The sequence below is a fragment of the Ylistrum balloti genome, unplaced genomic scaffold (genome assembly GCF_031769215.1).
Source record: "Ylistrum balloti isolate Yb309-2 unplaced genomic scaffold, AGI_CSIRO_Ybal_v1 Utg369972, whole genome shotgun sequence".
NCBI classification, from domain to species: domain Eukaryota; kingdom Metazoa; phylum Mollusca; class Bivalvia; order Pectinida; family Pectinidae; genus Ylistrum; species Ylistrum balloti.
The window spans coordinates 461201-486449 of NW_026782064.1; the positions used below are offsets into that span (position 1 = coordinate 461201).

General features: G+C 33.6%; 1 protein-coding gene and 1 long non-coding RNA gene across 2 annotated transcripts in view; one reads left to right on the forward strand and one right to left on the reverse strand.

Moving 5' to 3' along the window:
• Window positions 1–25249, reverse strand: part of LOC132547691 (uncharacterized) — a 147606-nt gene that overhangs the window by 88774 nt on the left and 33583 nt on the right. The gene's annotated exons all lie outside the window — the stretch shown is intronic.
• On the forward strand, window positions 1076–4325 carry LOC132547747 (uncharacterized). Its single transcript, XR_009554130.1, has 3 exons — window positions 1076–1151; window positions 3459–3630; window positions 3864–4325. It is a non-coding gene; the product is annotated as an uncharacterized LOC132547747 (long non-coding RNA).

The following is a 25249-nucleotide window of genomic DNA, read 5'->3' on the forward strand; positions in this document are numbered from 1 at the left end:
TTCTAATGAAGAGCTCTGTCACAAGTCCTAAACAAGGTGATAATTTCTAATGAAGAGCTCTGTCACAAGTCCTGATGAAGAGCTCTGTCACAAACTGGGATGATAATTTCTAATGAAGAGCTCTGTCACAAGTCCTAAACAAGGTGATAATTTCTAATGAAGAGCTCTGTCACAAGTCCTAAACAAGGTGATAATTTCTAATGAAGAGCTCTGTCACAAGTCCTAAACAAGGTGATAATTTCTAATGAAGAGCTCTGTCACAAGTCCTAAACAAGGTGATAATTTCTAATGAAGAGCTCTGTCACAAGTCCTAAACAAGGTGATAATTTCTAATGAAGAGTTCTGTCACAAGCCCTGACTGGGATGATAATTTCTGATGAAGAGCTCTGTCACAAGTCCTGACTGGGATGATAATTTCTGATGAAGAGCTCTGTCACAAGTCCTGAACAAGATGATAATTTCTAATGAAGAGCTCTGTCACAAGTCCTAAACAAGGTGATAATTTCTAATGAAGAGTTCTGTCACAAGTCCTGACTGGGATGATAATTTCTAATGAAGAGTTCTGTCACAAGTCCTGAATGGGATGATAGTTTAAGTACCATGGAACAAATCTTCTCTTAAGCCTATTGCACTCCATGACACTACGAGAAATAACTGGAAAAATAAAGCTGTGTTCTTTTGAATCTGTACCAATTTTATTTCTGCACCTTAAAATGATTGATAATAATATCCTTAGAAAATGGGACATTCCTCAACTACACTGATTACCTTGTGCCAATAGATGCATCACCAGATATACAGAAATACCAAATTCTACAAAAACAAACAAATAATCTGGACAAGTGATATCATTGTAGGACCTGCCAATACAAACACAATCTAGAGAATCCTTCATCTTGATAGTGTGTGTATCCCCTCCAACAGCTTGAAGATGTTTAGTCTGCCACAAATGGAATGTCACTCTGGAGTTGTCTCCCCTTATCTAGACCATGTCTTTCATACTTGTATCACACTATTTTTAACACCTGATGCACTAGTCCGTTCAGTCATCTGGCTGATATTGACAGATCAAGCCTGTAGCCTGGTCAAAACTGACACGGTCAAGCTTGTAACCTGGCCAAATTGACACGGTCAAGCTTATCCTCTGTCAGGTAGGTATGTAAGACTGATCTTTACTACAGATAATGATCCATCTGATTTTATCAGGAGATTTTAAGCCATTGGTTAGTCTTGACCACCCATAGCTGACCCAATACACCTTCACATGAGGTCTTGTTCACTGACAAGGTCCTAAACTTACTACAAAAACATTGCTTATTCAGATCATTGCCATACAGTCGATTAGTTTTAATTCCAATTGAAAGCCACTACAATACTACCAATAATGTGAAACATTGATTGTAAAGACATGGACATTAAATATTAACAAGACAACTTATTCTAGACAGGATTCTGTCTCCCAAACTATTTCATCTATCATGAGAACATAACATCTTTCTTTATGTTTCTGACATGTTTTTTATTATTCCCTTAGTTTTACAGTTTAGGACCCAGACCACTACAAATTTTCTTTTTTAACAAGAATGCTGTTAAATCATAAAAAGGTATCAACAGTTTATATCATACTTGTGCAAAATTTTCATTTAGAAATGATTCATTAATGGGGTCATACAACGAGAGAAGCTTTTCAAAGTCAGAAAATCTTTTAATCGTCATTTAAATATTAAAATCAAAACTGAAAAGTCAGTAAAACATTTAACAGTCTGTCAAAATCAAAACTGAAAAGTCAGTAAAACATTTAATAGTCTGTTAAAATCAAAATTGAAAAGTCAGTAAAACTTTTGATAATCAGTTAAATGTTAAAATCAAACATGAAAAGGAAGATGTTAAAACTAAAAAGGCAGTAAAACTTAATAGTCAATAAAATGTTAAAACTGAAAAGTCTATAAAACTTAATAATAAGTTTAATTTAATATTGAAAAGGATGCAGAAGTTAAGATGGGTTAATTGGCCCATGAGCAGCAAAGATCCTTTTGAGGCAGGGTCTCCTTGTAGAAGCTAGTCACTTCTTCACTGAACAACTTGCAGGAGGTTCACCACATGTTATCCTAAGTAATAAAGGTGAAGTGCCTTGTTTGAAAAACACAACCATACAGGTACAGTTATGATCCATTTCTCAGCTTCCTGAGGAACAAAATCTACCTCAGTTGGAAATTATTGAAGCTGACATAGCAGAGTGTCATGCTGTATGCACTGAGGTGACCTCCAATCCTACAGTAGGGATAAACAATAGAAATACAAGCTAAAACTCTACAAATGTTTGGATTACAGCTTGTTCATCTAATGTCTAGCAGCAAATTTCAAATCATGATTTCTTCTGGATAACTGGCACTTATAATTATAACGGGAAAATGCTAATTGGTGATGTCAGACTTCTATCAATATCTGGTGTGAATCCAAGTGATTAATTTGTGAGGCTAACCCTTAATATTATTCATTTGATCAAATGCAAATGATTCTAATTTAAGTTTGACATTTTGAATGCATGAATAAAATAATTCTTTGGATTTTTATTTTGGTTACCCTCACCTTATATATCACACATCTAATCTAAAGATGTGCTCACAGTCGTAAAATAACAATGAAAATTGGCCTCCATTTAAATGTCATGCGAGAAGGGAAGTTAAAGTTGAAGAAAACAATATAAAAGAACATCTACCCTGTCTCTAATGCATCAACACAGAAGACTGACTGCTGTAATAATGAATGCAGCATGTTGGCGTTGGAGATAGCAGCTCAGAAATTACCCTGAAAAACTTGTTATATTGTGAAAACACTGGATAATGATGCAGCATCACCTTCATTCACTACAAACACCGAACTCTAATTATTCTCCATTAAATTTGTATGCAGCATTACGAGCGAAAAAACCCAATACCAGTATCACACCTCCATATAAAACTACAGGCATTTGATACTGATGCCCTTCAGAGCTTTTCTGAATCCTAGGTAGAAAAAAAAAACACATAAAAAGTCCATGAGAAGTGAGAATTCATCATTATACTTAATTACTGACAATAAAAGTCTTGCCATCAATCAGGTGGAACTTACCTAATACTACTGCTGTTTAAGTGCAAGTTAAATTAGGAATATCATTCACCTTATATAACGACTGGTTTAACCATGTTGTACTGAAGTATCACATGACCTGTGATACAAAGCTTTTTCACCATCACATGAATAGGAACAAGAGCAGAGATAAGAGTGCCTTAACATCTGCCCCAAATCAGTTTTCACTTTTAACAATATCTACCTATAATGGAGACAATTTCTGTGCCAACATTGACTTTACAAAATTTCTTAAATCACATTGACTCTAAATTCAAAAAGGTCAAAGTTCATACAGAATTTACTATCTGGCTATGTTTCATTTAAGACAATATTCTATGTTTACACAGAACCGTTGGTTGTGTCATATGGCCATACATTTTACCGTTATTGCTCTGGAGGGCAGGCAATTGACCTCCCAAGTCAGTGAGGTAGTCATGAACTACTTTAGGAAAACTTCCTACCTCAAAATGACTGTTCACAGGCTGAAAATCCCAGCAGACAAGCCAAATAGTTCTTTAGGTAAAGTACAACTTTCATTTGTAGGAATTTAATATGTGGAATATTTATCAACAAATTTGATGTTTTTACCCAATGTATCTAGTAATGTTACCTTTTACTATCTTTACATATGTTGTTTGAATCTATTTTTATTCTTACAATAATTTCAATTCTAAACAGTCTCCCATATTATTATCTTTATATCAAAACCAAATTACTATTGCATCTAAATTATGAACTCTGTATTTCTACAGAACAAAATGGAAACCTTTTGCAGCTGATCATAATTATCTGGAATGCAGCCAAACTGATAAATGTTTCTGGAGATAAACTGGTGATTTTATATACAAAAATGTCCTAGTGATGTAAGGCCAACTCACAAGAACAAAGTTTCAGCTGACTTACAATCAAGCTACATCAAGTAAGAATCAGAAGCCACGGTGGATTATCAAGATGCCACAGTGAAATTTATAATTTTTTAGAGATGATGATTCTCAGGAACAAACAGGTGTCCTTTTGGCACTTGAGAAAATATGTAAACAAATGTCAAACAGTGTTCACACTAGGCAATATCCCTTCTTCCTGTAGACTGACCTGATCATTTCTGAATTCTGTCATTCGTGATCTTGGATGGTGAAGTGGAAGTAATAAGAAACACCAGTGAAAATATAGAAAGAAATGAATCACTCAAATATTAATGAATAAAAGGCCTCACCTATCACATACCAAAAAGATCCTTTCAGTGTGTTGTATATATGAAGTGAATGAAAGTCAATTTCATATGGTGATGGAAAACATTTATTTTACATTAAATGAAACATAACACATTGTGGCAGTTAATCATTCTAAGAAAGATATTGCATTTAAAAGGAAATCTTTCAACTCCTTCAAATAAAAAAAAAACTTTTCAAACACATAAAGCAGCAAAAACCTGATTCTCAGGTTGCCCAGCGGTGGGTAGGAAGTCCAACTGGTAGACATAACCCAATGTTACAAACCTGATACAAAATTGAAATCATATATCTTTTATCAGATGCATTAATGTTGCAAATTTCTACCAGATATCGTATGATAGGAGTGATAAAATTGCTGACATAACCAAGTAAATGGGGACATGTCAGTGGTAGCTATTCTCACAATGACAGAGATAAAGTGCCAGTGGAAATGGAGATGTCCCGCTAGAATTTCACTGTCAGGACTTCATCCCCACACACAGACTAACACTCCCAGCAGCTGTCAAAATGGCCTCAAATTTGTCCTCCACTTCTTTGGCTTTCTTTATCAATCAAACAAAAAACACTGATATTATAAACGATATATATATTTATACACACAGCTAAAAGGCTGCCAGAGAAAGACAATGATCTCATCTCTAAGCAGGTTTGATTAATTAAAGTCTCCCATACTAGGCTGTCAGTATTACACAGACTTCACTATAAGGGCCTTTGCTACTTTTGTCAACAAAACATAACGCCCCTCATGGTCTATCAAACAATAAAACATGAATTCAGCATTTATCTCTTAAGATAACACTGATATAACATCATTCATTTGGGACTCTACAACAGAAAAGCAATATTGTGGCATTTCAAGGAGAAAATCTAATTTATAAGATTTTTATAACCAAGTCACTTTTCCCACAAAATCATAAACATGTGATAAGCTAGTTTTGGGGATGCTGAGAAGCATTAAATAGGGTTTCCTAATGTATTTTTGCAGCACGATTAAGAAAGCAATAATAATGGCATATACAGAGAAAGTGACACAACCATCTTTTTATTGTTTATAGTAAACAAACAAGCTGATTATCAATAAAGTATACAGAAAAAAGCAAATTCCTGTGAAGAGATTTTTGTTTACTTTGTGATATATTCATAAACATGTAAGAAAACGTTTAATTTTTCCTTCAGTAAGTTACTGTGATGACTGCCTGCTAGTTATATATCAATAGGTTAAAGGTAACACACAAGATCACCCAGCATTAGCCACGGAGTCAAAGAAACGCAAATGTTTCTTATTTTTCCCAAGCTTTTGATTCACAGTCTATCATTTTCATATTCTAAATGGAGGCTATACGTTATCTAAAACTGCATACCTGTATTCTGTATTACAGTTAAGGCTCTATGCTACCTTGAACTGCATACCTGTATTCTGTATTACAGTTAAGGCTCTATGCTACCTTGAACTGCATACCTGTATTCTGTATTACAGTTAAGGCTCTATGGTATCTTCAACTGCATACCTGTATTCTGTATTACAGTTAAGGCTCTATGCTACCTTACTGCATACCTGTATTTTGTATTACTGCTATATGCTACCTTGAACTGCATTCTGTATTACAGTTAAGGCTCTATGCTACCTTGAACTGCATACCTGTATTCTGTATTACAGTTAAGGCTCTATGCTACCTTGAACTGCATACCTGTATTCTGTATTACAGTTAAGGCTCTATGCTACCTTGAACTGCATACCTGTATTTTGTATTACAGTTAAGGCTATATGCTACCTTGAACTGCATACCTGTATTCTGTATTACAGTTAAGGCTCTATGCTACCTTGAACTGCATACCTGTATTTTGTATTACAGTTAAGGCTCTATGTTATCTTGAACTGCATACTTGTATTCTGTATTACAGTTAAGGCTCTATGCTACCTTGAACTGCATACCTGTATTCTATATTACAGTTAAGGCTCTATGTTATCTTAAACTGCATACCTGTATTCTGTATTACAGTTAAGGCTCTATGCTACCTTGAACTGCATACCTGTATTCTATATTACAGTAAAGGCTATATGTTATCTTGAACTGCATACTTGTATTCTGTATTACAGTTAAGGCTCTATGCTACCTTGAACTGCATACCTGTATTTTGTATTACAGTTAAGGCTCTATGTTATCTTGAACTGCATACTTGTATTCTGTATTACAGTTAAGGCTCTATGCTACCTTGAACTGCATACCTGTATTTTGTATTACAGTTAAGGCTATATGCTACCTTGAACTGCATACATGTATTCTGTAGTACAGTTAAGGCTCTATGCTACCTTGAACTGCATACCTGTATTTTGTATTACAGTTAAGGCTCTATGTTATCTTGAACTGCATACTTGTATTCTGTATTACAGTTAAGGCTCTATGCTACCTTGAACTGCATACCTGTATTCTGTATTACAGTTAAGGCTCTATGTTATCTTAAACTGCATACCTGTATTCTGTATTACAGTTAAGGCTCTATGCTACCTTGAACTGCATACCTGTATTCTATATTACAGTTAAGGCTCTATGTTATCTTAAACTGCATACCTGTATTCTGTATTACAGTTAAGGCTCTATGTTATCTTAAACTGCATACCTGTATTCTGTATTACAGTTAAGGCTCTATGCTACCTTGAACTGCATACCTGTATTCTATATTACAGTAAAGGCTATATGTTATCTTGAACTGCATACCTGTATTCTGTATTACAGTTAAGGCTCTATGTTATCTTGAACTGCATACCTGTATTCTGTATTACAGTTAAGGCTCTATGCTACCTTGAACTGCATACCTGTATTCTATATTACAGTAAAGGCTATATGTTATCTTGAACTGCATACCTGTATTCTGTATTACAGTTAAGGCTCTATGTTATCTTGAACTGCATACCTGTATTCTGTATTACAGTTAAGGCTCTATGCTACCTTGAACTGTATACCTGTATTCTGTATTACAGTTAAGGCTCTATGTTATCTTAAACTGCATACCTGTATTCTGTATTACAGTTAAGGCTATGTACTATCTTGAAGTGCATACCAGTACTTTGTATTAGGATTAAGGCTATATGCTACCTGGAACTATGTATTTGTATTTTGTATTAAGTTAAGGCTATATGCCACCTTGAACTGTACACCTCTATTCTGTTCTAGATAAGAATTAAGGCTATATGCTACCTTTAATATTATATCCTTTAGATAAAAAAATAATTAAACATCATCACATGTTATGGTATACAGGTATATTTTGTAAACTTGTTTACTGATATTAAATTAAATAATTCTTCAATATTGTAAAGAATCTATAATTGTAGCAGTCAGGAAGCGTATACTCTTCAAATGCATTGTAAATTCATGTTAACCAAAGTCTTATACAGGAACATTCTGAAATGAAATACTAACAACTAAAATTTATATCCTTCCATACTCGTGATCTTTTTCTCTTCAGCTACTCATGTTGTGGCTTTTAGTGGTATCACAGGATCTGAGATCTCCAGACCACCAGGCCAGTCTCTCAATCACATGTGAGGGCCACCCTGGCACCATTCTAGTCACAAATTACACCAGGAACTATGCTTTCCTCACATCGATAACCTGGGAAATCTTTTCATCACTGTTGGAAATATTGGTCAGAATCCAGCAACCCTAGCTAGCTGTGAGAATTGACAAATATGTAGAATGGATGGGGAGAGGGTAACTGAAACAATATGCATACAGCTAACACTTAAGTGTCAGTGGAGGAAAACATGTAGTCTATGACCTGACAGGTTGTTATGCGAATTAGCTTATAAATGTAAATGTCACTGTGATTTCTCTTCATCTTAAACAGTGTTACAAATTGTTCCAGCTGTTTGTCCCAAGGTGGTTGCACACAGAGCCACTAGTATCACAACTTTGTAAGAGAGCTTTATTGAAAAATTCACAAAAAAATCCCAAATTCTTGTGAGATCTGGCATGCAATGACCTTCTGCAGGAAGAACAACTGTTCAAGTACATTTACACTACAGATATGTATTCTTGTCCTCCAAAAACTCTTAAGTTAAATATCACTGAAGTTTATTTCACTACACAGATTCCTTTCAAAAATACCTTTCATATTTATCTAATAACTCTAATTTTTTTTTAAATCTTAATAAGATTCTATTAATGGGTTACATTCTAATCAGGAACAAACAGGATGAACCTTACCATATAATATTCATGTTTAATGCCCTGACAACCCAGTAACATTTCCTCGGTAATGACAAAACGTCGTCAACATTCTTTCATTTGCTGCAGTGGATCAGTAAAGGGCAGCTGAGATCTGAACTAAGCATATGTTATAACTGTGATTACATAACACCTAAAAGTCACCTCTTTGCTTTCAATGACATTATAGGCATCAATTTTACAACCATGAGTGGATTTTGTCTCATTCCTTGCCCCGTATGCATAAAACTGGGAGCCAGAGCCTCCCTGGAGAGACATACTAAAGTACCATTTGTAAGTGACCTTATGACGTGGGCAATACATCATGGTAAAAACACATGAGGGCTATAAGCTAAATGCTTCATTAGGCTTTTGTAATGACAAAACTTTTTTTCTAGACACTGGCAAGATAATTACACAGAAAAGTTATGACATTACGTAGAAAATGATCAATATTCGACAAAAATCTAACCCATCATGTTGGAGAAACTGTTCCAAATTTGAAGTTAATTTGACGGCTGGCAGATGTATCACTTGCCATTGATTTACTATCAAAGGAAATGTATATCAGGCCAAATGCTTGCCATGAGAAGGCTACGCATCTCTGAAGCACCATTTGTGTCAGGCTTATGATGGAACTGCTGCCTGTCGTTTAGTCCTAAAAAGACAAAACTAGCAGACATGGAAACCTCCATTTTTCTGTAGACATGACATTCTATATATAATCAATTCAGTTACAGTATTACTCTATTGTAATCCTACATTCATATATACACTTCAGATTCTTGAAACCTTCCAATAAATCACCAAACCCTTAAATATATGTGTTCTATTTCGCTGTCATTGATATTCTAAAAATGTGTTATGTTTCATTTCTCTCTGGTGATGTCAACTAACAATTAAAAAGATTTCCTTATCAAGTCACGTTTTACCAAAAAAATCACAAACAAACAAGGAGAAGCAATCTTACAGAAAGTAAGAAAGATTTTTAAGAGAAAGAGGTCAGAAAGAAAGACTGATTCAAAGGAAGGGTAAGATAGAAACAGGTCATAGGTACATGTAGATAAAGAAAAAAAAAGAAACGACAGATGGAGACAGAGAAAAAAACAAGAGGCCCAGAGGGCCTGTATCGCTCACCTGGATCTTTATGACCAACAGTACTATATCTGTGTATATGTTCCACATTTAACACATTTGTCATCTGTGACCTTGACTATGGGTCAAGGTCATATCTTTTTACAAACTTTCTTGGACTTCATAAAAGGAACATACTGGCCAAATATGATGATTCTAGGCTTTCCGATATTTCAGAAGAAATTGTTGAAATGTTTTAACACATTTGACCCCTGAGACCTTGAAGATTGGTCAAGGTCATTTCTTTTAGCAAACTTTGTAGGACACCATAAGAGGAACATAGTAGAATAATATAATATTGATTCTAGGCCTTCCGGTATTTTCGAATAAGTCGTTTGAAGGTTTTAACACATTTTATTTTGTGACCTTGAATATGGGTCAAGGTCATTTCTTTTTGCAAACTTTGTTGGGATTCAACAAAGGAATCTTCCAGCCGTATATAATGATTCTAGGCCTTTCAGTATTTTGGAAGAAGTCGTTTAAACATTTGACCTCTGTGACCTTGGGTCAAGGTCATTTCTTTTTTGCAAACTTTGTTGTGCTTCATCAAAGGCACCTTCCAGCCAAATATGACAACTCTATGCCTTTCGGTATTCCAGAGGAAGTTGTTTAAATGAAAAGTTGACAGATGCAGGACGGACGGATGCAGGACAGACGGAAGACAGACGCCGCGGTACGGCATAACCTCACTTGGCCCTTTGGGCCAGGTGAGCTAAAAATGAAAAGATAAACAGATGTCAAAGGGAAGTCAAGGCCAGAAACAGATATTGAAAAGACAGGCAGAGAGTGAGGGACAGAAAACAGAGTGGGTGTTTACACAAATGATTTTATTTTGCCATTATTTTTCAAATTTCAGATTTAACAATTTATGTACCTAATCTTGTACATATCTGATCTGACTAAATCTTATCCTGAAGATAAATTATATGATGTCACCAAGACACCCGTTTACAGGATGTCTGGTAAAATCAGTGCTACCTTATCTAAAGCAAGCACCTGTCAACAAAAAACTTATTTTATCAGAAATCTTTTTCAATCTAATCAATGCATCACTAACTCGGCAGCACAACTATAAATATTTGTTAGCTTTTACCAACTTGAAATAAATTATTTCAAAACATTTTTTAATATACATTTGTTATGATTTGCAAAAAGTTGTAAATATTCTGTGTTTTTTATTTACTTTTGTTCTCTCTATCAATAAGTATAAATTCTTAATCTCGGTTATTTGTTATAGAAGACCTCTGTTTCTATACCTTGGTAAAAAGGCTTTGTGAATTTTTCTCTTAAGATGACAATACTTTCAAGATCTGGTTCCATAGCACCACATGATTTCTAAAAACTCAAATTTTCATATCTAATTATATATATGTGTTTTAAGGCAAAAAGTATGGCACAGCAGACTGATATTATGAGCTTATCTCTTTTATCAGGGCGTCCTTTTCCAGGTTTACCAAAGATGTGGTTAGTGTACAGTCGTGTTCAAGACGATCAAAATGGCAGCCAACATGATAATACTGAAGAACTCTAGGTTTACATACATTAATGATTGATATGATGGTACTCACATCATCAAATGAGATACTGGAGGTCTGTGAAGTGAAATTCGTACTTCTGTTAGTGAAACATTGGTTCTAGCCACCTAAGGAAACACACATGGTTAGAGAGCTAAAAAAAAAAACAAAATTAAATCTACCCAGATAGACGACTTATCTGCCATGATCTTCTTCCCGATTTCAATTTTAATTTATAACTGTGAATTTAAAAATGATAAGTCTATTTGATAACTGTAATGTATATGCTGTATGTATTTTGAAGGAAAGACTTAAAAACTTTAAACTGAATTTGGAATCAAAGAAAATGGTTACAGAGTTGTGTGAGAATCATAATACTTTGTCTAGAGCTACTACACCTAGTAAAGAGGTGAAATTACAGATACACTTACTGACCTGACAACAAATTACAAGAAAGTGACTGACAACACATTTAAAATGTTCCTCGCATTAATGATTTATTTTAATCAAGATTCATCATACTTCATACATCATATAAACACATTAAAAGCAATTGCGGGAAAAAAAAGAGAGCGAAAAATACTGACTTGTTCCAAGAGATGTCTTACTGCGTGGGTACGTTCCACTACATACCAGAATTATTTCATGTTTGGGAATATTTAGTTTTATAAGTATTGAACGAAAGACAATGTGAATCGCACCCTTCAATACAACTTAAATTTAACTTAAAATCCAAATTGGTCAAAATACATGTTATAAAAGAGGTGGGTAGGTCACCAATATAACACTATATCAAAATAAAGTCAAGTTTATGTGTATATTCATATGCATTAAGGCATTACATACTGCATTTACACTATTTAAGCTTCTTTTTAATTTTGTTTTGATGATCTAGTTAAAATCCAAATCTAACATCTGTCAAACATCAAATCAATTCTTAATTTTGTTCGTTAAATTTCAACACAACTTTTAACCATTATTACCTACCTAATTATTATGTAATTGATTTTAAAAATTTTGTTAAGCCCCAAAATAAAATCAGCCAATGGGACATGCTTTCAATTTTGAATCTACCAGTATTATGGTTCAAACAGTTTCAAATGTTCTGAACACTGTTTGCAACTTTATGACATCTAAAATTACAATATACGCTAAACCAGGACAATATTCAACTATGAAAGTGTTGAAGAACCTCCTTCGAGATAAATGTACATACCTCTGTGTGCTGTTTATATATGGTACCATGGATATGTGGCTAGAAAAGGGAAGGATTTAGACAAGAAAGAAATCAAAGGCTTGATAACATTTGTACATCTCAATCTTCAGCAGAATGTTGTCTATCATCTAAGCTATGCTGGCTGATGACAAGTCTACAAAAAAACTATAAACACAAGGCAAGAACTTCCTTTTCATCAACAGCTTCTCAGTCAATCAAAAAGATTTCAGTAAAGGGAGATAACTTGTGAGAATCAGCTATAAAAAAAAATATTTCTAAAGCTCTTCTGATTTTTTTATTCTCTGCAAATTCAGAAGTAAAAAAAAAACAGGATATTTAGTACCTTTGAAAGGAGAATCAATGTTACCTTCCCAAAAGCTGAAATGACAAAATTGATAAATGACAAAAGTACATTCTTACCTTTGCAATTTGGATTGCTAACGAAAAATTGTAATATTGGGGAAATACAAAATAAAGACTATGTAGAAACAAAGGTTGATGGTATCCAGATGTAGTGTTTTTAAATTTGTCACTCCCCTCTCACCCCTAATCCTTTTGTTTTCATGTCTTAAATGAGAGAGATTGAAGAAATAAAATCCTAATTAGTACTCAATTTTCCGGAACATTTTGTTTATCTTCTTGATAATAATAACAATTTTAATTGGAACTGAAGAGTAGTAAGTTAACTACCTAACACTTAATGAAATAAAACTGTCAACTCATCAGGAAAAAAAGGGTTGCATCACCAATCTGAAATTGTTGATTCTTGTCAGAACATTATTTTTCTTGCTAATTTCATGTCATTTTAATTGGAAAATGGAAATAGGTTGCATCCAGATGAAAAGAAGTGATATTTCTTATCTGTGTAAACGCCTCCCAAACATTGGCTCAAGCATGTGCATAGATAAGGAAGAAACCATTCTTAATTCACTCTCAGCCCAAATCTATGTCTGCATAACTACTTGTCAATTTATTGCAAAAATTACAATACATGCTTTCATTCACACTTGAACTGTTTTGTGCTACATTTACAGAAAACTGACTCTTTATCTCAACTTTTGATAAATACTCATTCATCATCTGAGGAAAGAGAAGCGATAAGATTTTGGAAATGCCTTTGGGACAGTTTTGGCAGTAAACTGCATGCCACTAACAACTGGTAATGTTACCAGGGATCCAAAGAGTGGGAGGAAACTGCGGTGTTTATATTTTGATAAGAATCCACAAGTAATGAGAAATGAATGTTTTGTCTATCCACTTTGACAGACCAATAGCAGCATAACCATAGTTGTTGTCAAGCTGCGAGGCACTGCGTTTACACGGGCATTTTGTTTTATATTCATTATAAGGGTAACACTGATGTGTGGCAATGGCAAATAGCAACATGGTAATAACAGGTCTCCGGAATGCTTACACAGGTTAAGGAGCATCATGGAAAATCTTGTATACTAACCAAAAGTTACTTCCCTTCCAATCTTCCAATGAATTTGGTCTGAGAGCAAACATTCCTCACAAATTTATTTTCACATATCTTTTAGGCTAAGAATTCTGAAAATGACTCCAATACTATACAACATGTAAATCTGTATCACTGATATGTTTGGTTTACAGTAGTGTTATTTCCAGAACAAGTTTGGACATTTTCTGAAATGTTATCGCAAAAAGTTCAACATTTTTCAGAAATGCTTCAGTTACACTTGACAGTTCAAAATCATTACTGAATATACTATGCAACTAAATTTGATAAACTGCAAACAATATTTGATTCAGTTTTCATGTCTTGGTGTCATTGATCTTGCACTAAGACTCTACCAATGGTTGTTCTGGAGGAATTTGGCTGTGGCATTTCATACCTATAAAATATTTTTAGCTGTCGATTAGACCTCAGGAAAAACTGATACACTGATACCTAGAGAAAATCTCTATTGGCTGTATCACATGAAATACCTGTTGACAGCATTACCCAAGGAATAAATACCTATTGCTCTAACTAAAAAGCACACTCCAACAATTTATTTGGCAATTGCTGATTAAAAGTTAACTACAGCAGTAATCAGACATTATCGTTTTTGTAAAAGTATATATCTCTACCAAAGGGATTCTGTCCAAAGACATCAGTATAATACAACAACTTTATCATAATAATCATATTTATTTTTCTTATTTGCTGCAAAATCAGAGAGGATAACTCTTTTAAAATGCAGATCATACAAGTGTCAAAGATTAAATTACACAAAAACATTTCAATATTTGCATGCATGGAATATTGTATAAATCTTCTACCTTAATTGATAAACATAACAAACACATACAGCATTACCTTTGTAGCACCTGTCAACTAAACACCTGTCATGTCAGTATAATCCTATTACAAACATCCTCTGGCACACAAAAACACTATTAATCTACTCTAATTTATTTATTTTAACACTTATGATTACAATCTAAGATAAATATCATGTTTTTCCTTGAGGAGGGTGAGTCAACCAATCCTCTAATTCCCCATTCAGAGATGTCATATATACACCAAGTGATATTTTCTTCGTCCTGGTGCTGAAAGCTTCAACACTTAATTCATGGGAAGCGTCATTCAAACGCTCACACTACTTTACACCACTCCGACCTTTTCAGACCTTATTCCCATTTTTTCTCTCATTCTTTTCAATTTCTAATACACTGAGATTATCATTATTCATCTTTTTCTCTTTTCTTTATTACTTCTAAAACGATTTCTCACTATAAGTAAGCATATAAATTTACACTGTTAAATCAGTTTTACTCCAATATATAGTGACACTGACTCCACACATGACTATTGGTACAACCTGTCTAATCCTAACTGTGAGAATTCAAACATCCTGTTCTATTCAACATCAAAAAATTGTGTTATAAAACCTGAGTATTCTGACAGCCTTTCTCAACTAATCAGTGGTTTGTTTCTCACAGTGTGTCAGTATAGGCAGGTATTTATATAATCCCTGAAGATAATTGATGTATTACTATACCAATCAATACTACAATTCATTTGTCATACACACTCAATCTATCTGACAAAAGGTCCATTTGATTCCATGATTTTCATTTTATATTCATACAACGTTGACTCAAAGATACCCAAAATCCATTGTCACATGCATCTGATTCTCGTGTACAAAAATGATTCCTGCTCATTCCCCAAACACATTCCCTTCATCTCTTCCTCCACAAGCACTAATATCACCCTGTCACTTGTGAGGAAAAACAAGACTGACAGAAGAATTTTGAATGAATGATAGAGTGTAATACAGGAAAGACAAGACGTAGCTGGATACATGGATTACAGCAGACCACAGCCTGATAAGGCTGACTGACCTAGACGTTTGACCCCTTACCTGACCTCTTTGAAGAGATCCCTATCCTATACCATCATTCACTCTCTGGCCATGGAATGTCTTACATAAATTATCAGAGAGTACCACATCTAATTCAAATGTCTATTCTTTAACCAGTAAATTCAATGATTGGAATGTTGTACAAAAATTATCAGAATCAAATTTAGATTGTTGGTATCTAAGGTCCTGTTGGATTGCCTTACATCAAATTATCTCTTCAAATCTAAACAGGTCTACATTTCAATCTGATTAAGACTGGTTGACGACACAATCATTCCTGCTTCCTCCAGTCATCACTAAAAGGACTTAAGTTATCAGTGGAAAGCATACAACCAAACTTTATGAGTACATTTTTATTCCAAATTACAAAGGCAAAATCAGAAAAGAAAGGCAAGTCCAGAAATTTATCATAAGTCTGTGTTTATCTTTACTTTCAGAGTGTTTTTCTCTTAAGAAGTGTTTAGTTTAGAGCGGGGTTTTCAAGAGTTAAAAGAAGTTTTAGAGGGCCATAATTACTACGTAAGAATGTTCAAGATGTGGTCAGGATACACATTTCCAGAATGGAATGGGTTTTCTTTTAAAGACAAGGCTGTGGTTATAACATAACAGCTTGGTTTAGAAAAGGCAAGAAATATATAGATAATTTTTACAACAGTTGGTTTTGGCAGCAGGTTAAACATCAAACTCCATTAATAGGCCTCAGGGTGGTTGGGTGTTTCAACAAGGCGATTGGGATTGGATTCCCTGAGTGGATGTGAAAAGGTATGGCATCACCTGCCCGATTACACGATTTTTCCCTATTATACTCTGGTTTCCTCACACAGTAAGACCCATCCCACACTTCCATCCAGGCCAACAAGTCTAATTAATATAAGTTGGTATAACTTCTGTCACAGTTGTTGCAAATAAGTAAAAAAGATTACATATCTAGGCCTTATTATTGAAATATTGATCATCTGTAGTACCATATTATCAATCCTTAAATTTTGTTTAAACAATGGCATCTTTATTGTACAAATTTGCTAGTCTGTGGACCATGTTGATTGATGATAAACATGGATTATGATGATCTAGAAACTTGTAATTTTATCAACAGGCAACTTTGTACAGAACTCAATATCACAATACCAGTGTAGAAATTTGAACCCTGTGTAACTTTGATGAACACAAATTAAATGTATATTTATAGTAAAGTAAATGTAGGTTTTACACAAAATTGCAAGCTTGAAGTACATAGAGATAGGTTGAGTTTTAGAAAAGTAAATGCAATATGTCTTTATCAGTATTGTATAGTAAATAGCCATGACCAATTTATTCTGTGTAAAGTCTTAAATCAATAACCAATTTTTTAAACCTGTGGCGGCAGAAATCTTGTCCTGGTGAATCTGTTACATCGCTACAATACACAATGACGGACGGTCTTTATTTCATTTCAAGCCTAACACTGTTACTACCACTGTGCCGATTGCTGGATTTTCAAACCAAATAGGAACTATTTGCATTTTAATTGCTCATTAAAGTGATGTCCAAAAACAAAATCTGACATTTGCTTTCAATAATTTATCACATTTTTTTAAACTAATTTTCAACTTTTTATGAATTTCAAATCATCTTTCATCATAAATGACAAAACTTTGTTAAAATAATTTTCTTCAAAATTTTCATTGCAACATTTGCAATAGTTACTCATAAGGGAATACAAGTTTTAAAAAAATTCAAAATGCCTCAAATCTGGAATAGTATAATCATTCATTGTCACTGGAAATATCTGGCAGCTTTGTGCGGGGAAATACCCAGATCAGTCGTCGTATCTGCCAGCAACGTGATATCTCCTGATAGCGTGTAACCATACATTTAACATGTTTTTTGGGGGGAAAAAAACTTTAATCCTAAAATGGAAATTCAGCATTCACACTTCAAACAAAAGCTTGTCATATTTGCGGATTACTGGCAATCAATGCAAATTACGTAAGATGTTTCAACAGATAAAAAAATTCCAATTTCAATTTTTTGATGTGGTTTATGTTAGGAGATTGATTAAGGAATCATCAACTCCAGGAGGGAAGTTTTCTTGATGACGATATTATAACAACAGTGATAAAACTGAAGAATACAAAACAGTCTGCTTAAGTGGAATAATAAATAACATCAACCTCAGTTATCTTACTCATATCCATTAAGATGGATAGATCTTGAATGAGTCAGTTTAAACTTGTTTGCATAGGTTGAGTGGTAGGGTAAATTTCACAGCCTCCTAGTTATAAAGAAGGATGCTGTGGCTGATTGAGTTGAATATTGTCTTGCAATGTCACAAACTCAAAATTTCAGGAGCAACTAAATATATGGGGGAAAACTTTCACTACAACTTGTAACTTTCTTTCATTTCATTGTTTTGCTTATCTGAGTGAAAATATACGTTTTACCACAAATAGTATATAACTGTCTCTTGTTTCACTCTTTTACCAATACAGTGAAAATATAGGTTGAAATTTGAAAGCTGAAATAATTCAACATTGGACCTAAAGAGAATGACAGAAAATAGGTGGTAGAAGGAATGGAGACTTTTCATTTTTTTCACAGGATAAAATATTTTAGTTTTTTTATTTTTATTATTTGGGGGGAGGGGGTGGGTTGTACCTGTATCATTCATTTCTCTTGTACCTTAAAGTCTTTTTGTCTACATCTGAGTATAGGTGTAAATTATGAACCCTTTAGAATCACCAAGCTTACTGACACATCATCACAGTGTTAGAACAGTTTATGAAAGCAGATTCAGTCTCATAAACTACTCGGTATGCCCTCTACCCACAGTTCCTCAGTTCTTCTCACAGATGCACTTTAATGCTCCCCTGTAGTGGGATCATAGTTCACGTCACCCTTAGGCATTTCAAACATCATTAAATTTTAAATGGATGTTCAAATTGTACAAAAGGACAGTCTCTGAAGATTTCAGCAGGCTTATGCAGTACCCCAGGGACTTATTTTTAAATCATTAAATATTTTCACACATTTCGATTTTTATTCAAAACCTCTAAAAGCACTCACTAATTTTACCAAGTAAAGAGGGTTTTTTTTTTTAGAGTTTTAAGTGAATGAGGATCCAACAAGAATTTGCAAACAAAACACATTTCATGTTTTTTTGTTTTTTTTTTTCATTTTTTGAAAATGCTAATTTGCCTGTGAAACCCATATTTTGTAGAAGTAATCTGAGCAAATAACATCAATTATCAACCATGTGATAACAATGCTGTTATTGATTCACAACATCTACGCTAATTCTACTGCTAAAATCAGCAATATCAATCAACAAGAATAACGAGTTGCAGAATCAAAACATCGCCTATATTTAATGTTGACAGATAGCTGTTACACAAAAATTGTTTTTCTTTTCTTTTTTTTTTTTTTTCCAAATTTCAATTTCTATATATTCTTATTAACTCTGCAAGATATCACATTAAAATCTATTCAACACATATAGTGCTCAGAGCTGATGAGTTTCACAATATTGTGTCAAACTTAAATCTAGAAATGAAAAATATTCATTTCCCAAAAGTGTATGACCTGAAAGACACACTCCTTTCACCTAAAATTTGACTATTTCACTCTGCGTTTTTGTTTTTGGGTTTTTTTTTTTTTTTAGATATATAGTAAATACAATCTGGAGATCTATCTTTTTGAATTTGAAAACAATATATGTATAGATAAAATGGATACATTCCTGATGAAATCACTTCAAATTCCCCCCTTCCCTAAAGAAAAGGTAATTTCTTTCACATTTTTTATTCTAAAACAATAGTTTCCTGACAAATCTTGGCATCCACCATCCTTTGATCTTTATTTAATCTTTTAAAATGTGATATTTTCCCTTCTTTCCTTTTTATTTGCTGTTAATTCATGAAATTTGAAAATTCCTCAAACAATTAGTGATAACAATCTTTAACTACTAAATCCAAGATGGTTGCCTGTTGTCCATTTTGTTCTTTTGATTGGTCCCAAAACCACCAAACAGGCAAAACACTGTACCAAGGGGAACCCACATATGTGAAATTTGAGAAAGATCCATCTTGTACTCAAGAAATCACGATTCCAAACTTTCATAATCAACATCTAAGATAGCAGCCTGTCAGCCATATTGCTTATCTGATCAGTCCCAAAACCAAAACGGGCAAAACTAGGAACCAAGGGCAACCTACATATAAAATTTGACAAAGAACCATCAAGGACTTCTCCAGAAATAGCGATAACAAGAAATTTTTACAGATGGAGGACACACTGATGACAGACCGAGGATGTAGGGCAATTTGAATAGTCCACCATCTGATGATGGTAGGCTTGGCAGAAAAATCCCATATTTACAATATTTTTTTAACTGTTATGACAGACTGATGTGAATGACCAAAGAACGAGAGGAAAACAGTTACCGCCTCTTTTTAACAACATAAGGAAATCTATTAATAACATTCAACTTTTTCAACAGTTCTGATAGAGAAAGTGCAGCATTTTACTGTCTATATTAGAAACATGAGAAGTTCTGATAGAGAGAGAAAGTACAGCATTTTACTGTCTATATTAGAATCATGAGAAGTTTGGAGCAGATGCAGATTCCAGATGAACAGAGAACACATTGATAATGAATTCATTGAATAATTAATGTGTGTGGTATAAGGACCTAAAGAAAGCTCAGTCTGTGTGTAACATCCATTTTTCTTCCTTTCTGCATGTTCTTTGTCAACATGTTACTTCCTGTTACAAGAACGCGAGTAAGTTTACAACTTCCTCCGTAACCAGGCACGTCTGCCTCTCTACTGGGGAACAAACAACCCTATATACAGTCAAACGCTAGGAAACATTGTTCTCATTTACTTTTTATTGAACATTTCTGTTAGAAAACTGGTTGGTATCATTAATCACTTAAATGCATCAACTCCCTGACATCTGTATCATCACTGAGGTCGTAAGGTTAATGTCTGTATCCTCACAATCTAAACTTACATCTTTACAATCTATAGATAAAAGCACTTCAATAACAGGTTATAACTTTTACCTGCATATTTCTTCATCTTTAGTAAATTAACATTCAATGTATTATAAGATGCCTCCATTTTCTTAAGTGTTTTACACAGAGAATATCAAACAGACCACTATTTTGAGGCAGAATTTATTTCAGGTTTGTGAATTTCATATGACTTTGATTCTGAATATAAGCCATTAGCAGGAATATACAGTTAAGAAAAACAAATGGTCAACATCATAATAAAGTTTCAGGTCTTTATTTACCAGATATAACCTTGACAAGGAAGATGCTTGCCCTTGACAAGGTCAATTGGGCTCTATAATAAACTGAGGAATGTATTATGGACAAACCATAGGAGGGAATCAATGTTGACCCAGACAATGGCTTGTATAACTGTTAGTTTAGCCTTTCCATCAACTCTGTACCTGTCTCATCACTGAAGTGGTATGGACCCAAGGCTGCACATGAGTGCTAGAAACTATTTCTATTGTTGATGTAGCAATGCTTTTAGTGGGATTCTCAAGCAGTAAGTGCCACATGCTAGTTGTTTAGGGAATCTGTCAAACCTCTAACACAACAATCAACATATCAATACACATGTAATACAGACACACACATCATGTATGTGGATTGACCAACTTTTCATCTATAGGTATCTTATTGATTGTACTGGATATTGTATTGGGTCCTAAATCCTCTGTCATGACACATACATCTCACTGACAAAAAATCCTACTGACAAATCACCTAAATAACATCTCTCTGAAAACCTAGATATTCTTGATGACAGCAAATACACCCAGTCTGGACACATACCCAGTGAATTTTTTCTGACACCAAGGGAACAATATTTTGGCATGGTGAAGTTTTGTGATGGCTCTAGGCATATATATGATCAGATAATTTTTCAGATCCCCAGGAATGTGTAATTATTGTACATGTCATGGTAATACTTTAGAAATGCCGATCTAACTTCAAGAGAAAAAGTTTACGACAGACTGTCAATGCTGTACCATTACATGTGCCTTGTCAAACATCTGACAAGAATATAAATGATAACAGTAATATGAGTGATAACAGTAATATGAGTGATAACAGTAATATGAGTGATAACAGTAATATGAGTGATAACAGTAATATGAGTGATAACAGTAATATGAGTGATAACAGTAATATGAATAACATATATGAGTGATAACAGTAATATGAGTGATAACAGTAATATGAGTGATAACAGTAATATGAGTGATAACAGTAATATGAGTGATAACAGTAATATGAGTGATAACAGTAATATGAGTGATAACAGTAATATGAGTGATAACAGTAATATGAGTGATAACAGTAATATGAGTGATAACAGTAATATGAAGAGTTAACTTGTACAATCAGTTTTTAAGAACAGGAGATAATTGACATGTCAAAAAAAGAGCACTTGGTCTAAATATACAATAATCAACTTCAATTAAGTTCCCAACTAAGTCGGTCTATCTGAAAACTATTAAAACAAGATTTCTTCCGTTTAACATCCCTCATAAAACCAAAAATCACAAAAGCTGCACAAAGTTGATTTTAACTCCATCAGGTCTGAAAGTGAACCTGTTATCCAGATACCTGTATAAATTAAATTTGTTTACATCATAATGTCTGCGAATGACTTGTTTTTTTCTTTTATTTAAGACCATTACTCAGTTTCCAAACTTAGCTCCAGTCATCTGAAAACACGTATAAAACAGATTTTATCTCAAGCGTGAACTTGTGCTACCTGAAAACCTATCTATTCTAAACAGGCTCTATATCAATAAGTAATTATCATGAATGAACATGTAAAGATTCATGTAAACAAAATTCTTTTCATATTTTTCACAGAAATACAATCATTAAGGATGAATCACCTTGTTATGATTTACATGTGACTTAAGTAGAGAGATTGAAGGAGACACAAGAATTAGTGTACCCCTCTTCAAACTGTAGTAACCTCCTTGTAAGAAATAGACAGGAAGACTTGTTCCCTAAATCAAGCCATGTTCCCTAAAGATAGGCGGAAGGAAGAGCCACTTGTTTCCGTATCAACAAACCTTCTTGTCTCTACTCTAAAATTATCTAATTGGATAATTTGGTCGGCACACCTCATTCCCAACTTTTATTGTCACGCTGGCAACATGTTTGCATTAAATACTCTTACTTAGTTAAGTTTGTATTGCCATACAAATGCTTGTTTCAATGTCAGATATATGTTTTCAGAAGATACCAAGATTTTTTTGTCAAAAAAATTGTTAGGCCTGAATTAAAAAATATTGTGATGTTACTGTATTTTTGTGAAAATAAGTCCAAGCCTGGTAATAAGCCCATACAAATATATTGCTTATTTGAACAGCATATAACCTATCTTACAGTCCTTAATTTATCCACCTCTGACTGTGTATTACAACTTATATGTTGCTCTCTCAACTTCTAAGGCAAAATTTAGCAAAGTTATGTACTCAACAATCACTGCTGCTCTGCTTAAAACAATTATGTTCAGGAAAGATAGTTATATCATAGTACAGCACCAGATATATATACAGAACCCAAGAATCTTATAACATGTAAACATAGTTGTTGGGCACCTTTCTAGTGATTTCCATTCAAAAAAGGTAGTAAATACCATCTGTTTAAAAATTTATATCTATAAACAAAATGATCAGGAGAATTTGAAACCATACACTTACATCAGTCATCAAAATTTATGTAAAAGTAAATATTTATTTAATTTGCAAATATCATCAATCCACAAATGAAATCATATCATATATCGTTAGTATTTAGGGTATCCTAAGCTCTGTCATTTACATGAATTATAAATGCCACAACAACACAGTTGAGTAAATGATTAAAACCCTTTAAATAACTTACTCATTACTGACTGTTTTATCTATCAAGTGGAGCAGTCATTTCTAATGGTGAATTGTTGCCATTTCTTTGCCTATAATACTAATGTCATGATTGTTGTACACTGGACGTCATTTACGGTGCCTTAAAATACACTTTCTGGTTAGCTTATTAAGTAGAATTCAAGTGTTAATGTAAATACCTAGTATTACAACTACTTGGTAACAGTTCTAACTAGTGGTTTGTTCTAGTTTACTTACTGTATTAATTTAGTAGCTACACCTAGTGCTGTAAAGACTACAATTCAAACACAGATGCCATCCTGACAACCATTAACACTGAACATATATTTCCTATGTTAATTTGTGGGTCAGGTTTTTTATATTATAAAGTCTAGGTTATGAGACATGGAAGACTATAAAACATAAGCAATGAAAGTGAACATATCTGACACAGGTCTGTTCACAGTGTCTGGGAAGGTTCAAGTGACATTGGTCACTAGGTCACCTTACTTCACATACAAGGTCATACAGCTAACATCATCTAATGTAGCTCTCAAGTTCACATACCAATTCTGATATAATTTGAAAAATTATTTAAGTACACTGCCTAATAAGGAAACAACCAATTTACATATAGGAAAAATTTACAATGCACCAAAAAATTATGCATACACTTAATTCTATTTCTTAATACAAGTAATGAATAAGGAAACAGATAATATGAAGTCAAATGATGTAATACACTTATTTTTTGTAATTGCAAAATAAAAAAAATTAATTTAATTAATAATCAATCAGAAGTGTATGAGGTAATTTATGCATATCCATTCAGCATAGGAATAGATTACTGTATGTGTAAACTCTATTCAGATTTATATCCAGAAAAGATGAGCATGTCTACTGCCTACTACATACTCTAGAAGTCAAGGTGACTTTAATTAAGGCAGATTCTTATGTCAAGGTCACACAGACCATCCTTATTGATAACATTAAATTAGGCACTCTCTCATAGCAAGAGAAGCAAAGTGTAAATTTTCCTTCCAAATGGCTTCTGATTCCCAATACAGAGGTTTGCTATGTCACGGTCAAATTAACAAAAACTGATATCTTAATAGGCAGTCAAGACTTACAGTATATAAACGGTATTCATCAAGGTCGATCTTCAACATGAAATTCAGATGCCTCAACACTTTTTAAATATTCTCATAAAAAAGCAACATATGTCAAGGTCAGCGAAGGTCATTCTTTAACATGTTCTGTAGATAACAATCAAAGAACACTATTTTTACATGCAAGTCTTAACTAAACCCTGGTTTTATCTCAGTAACTACACATAATGCTAGCAGCATGTTGAGTTTAATCCTCACATTTACGGATCAAGACACAAAACAGAGGAAGTAGATGGTATCCTGTATATACAGACAGGAAGTCCCTTGATACTATGTCTAGCGTTTATCTCTTTTATACACAAAAGCTGCATATTTGTACACAAAAATAACAAACATCAAGCTTCTTGGATGATTTCCATCTTGTAGTTTAACTTATATAGCAATACATGTCATTTCTTGATGCAATG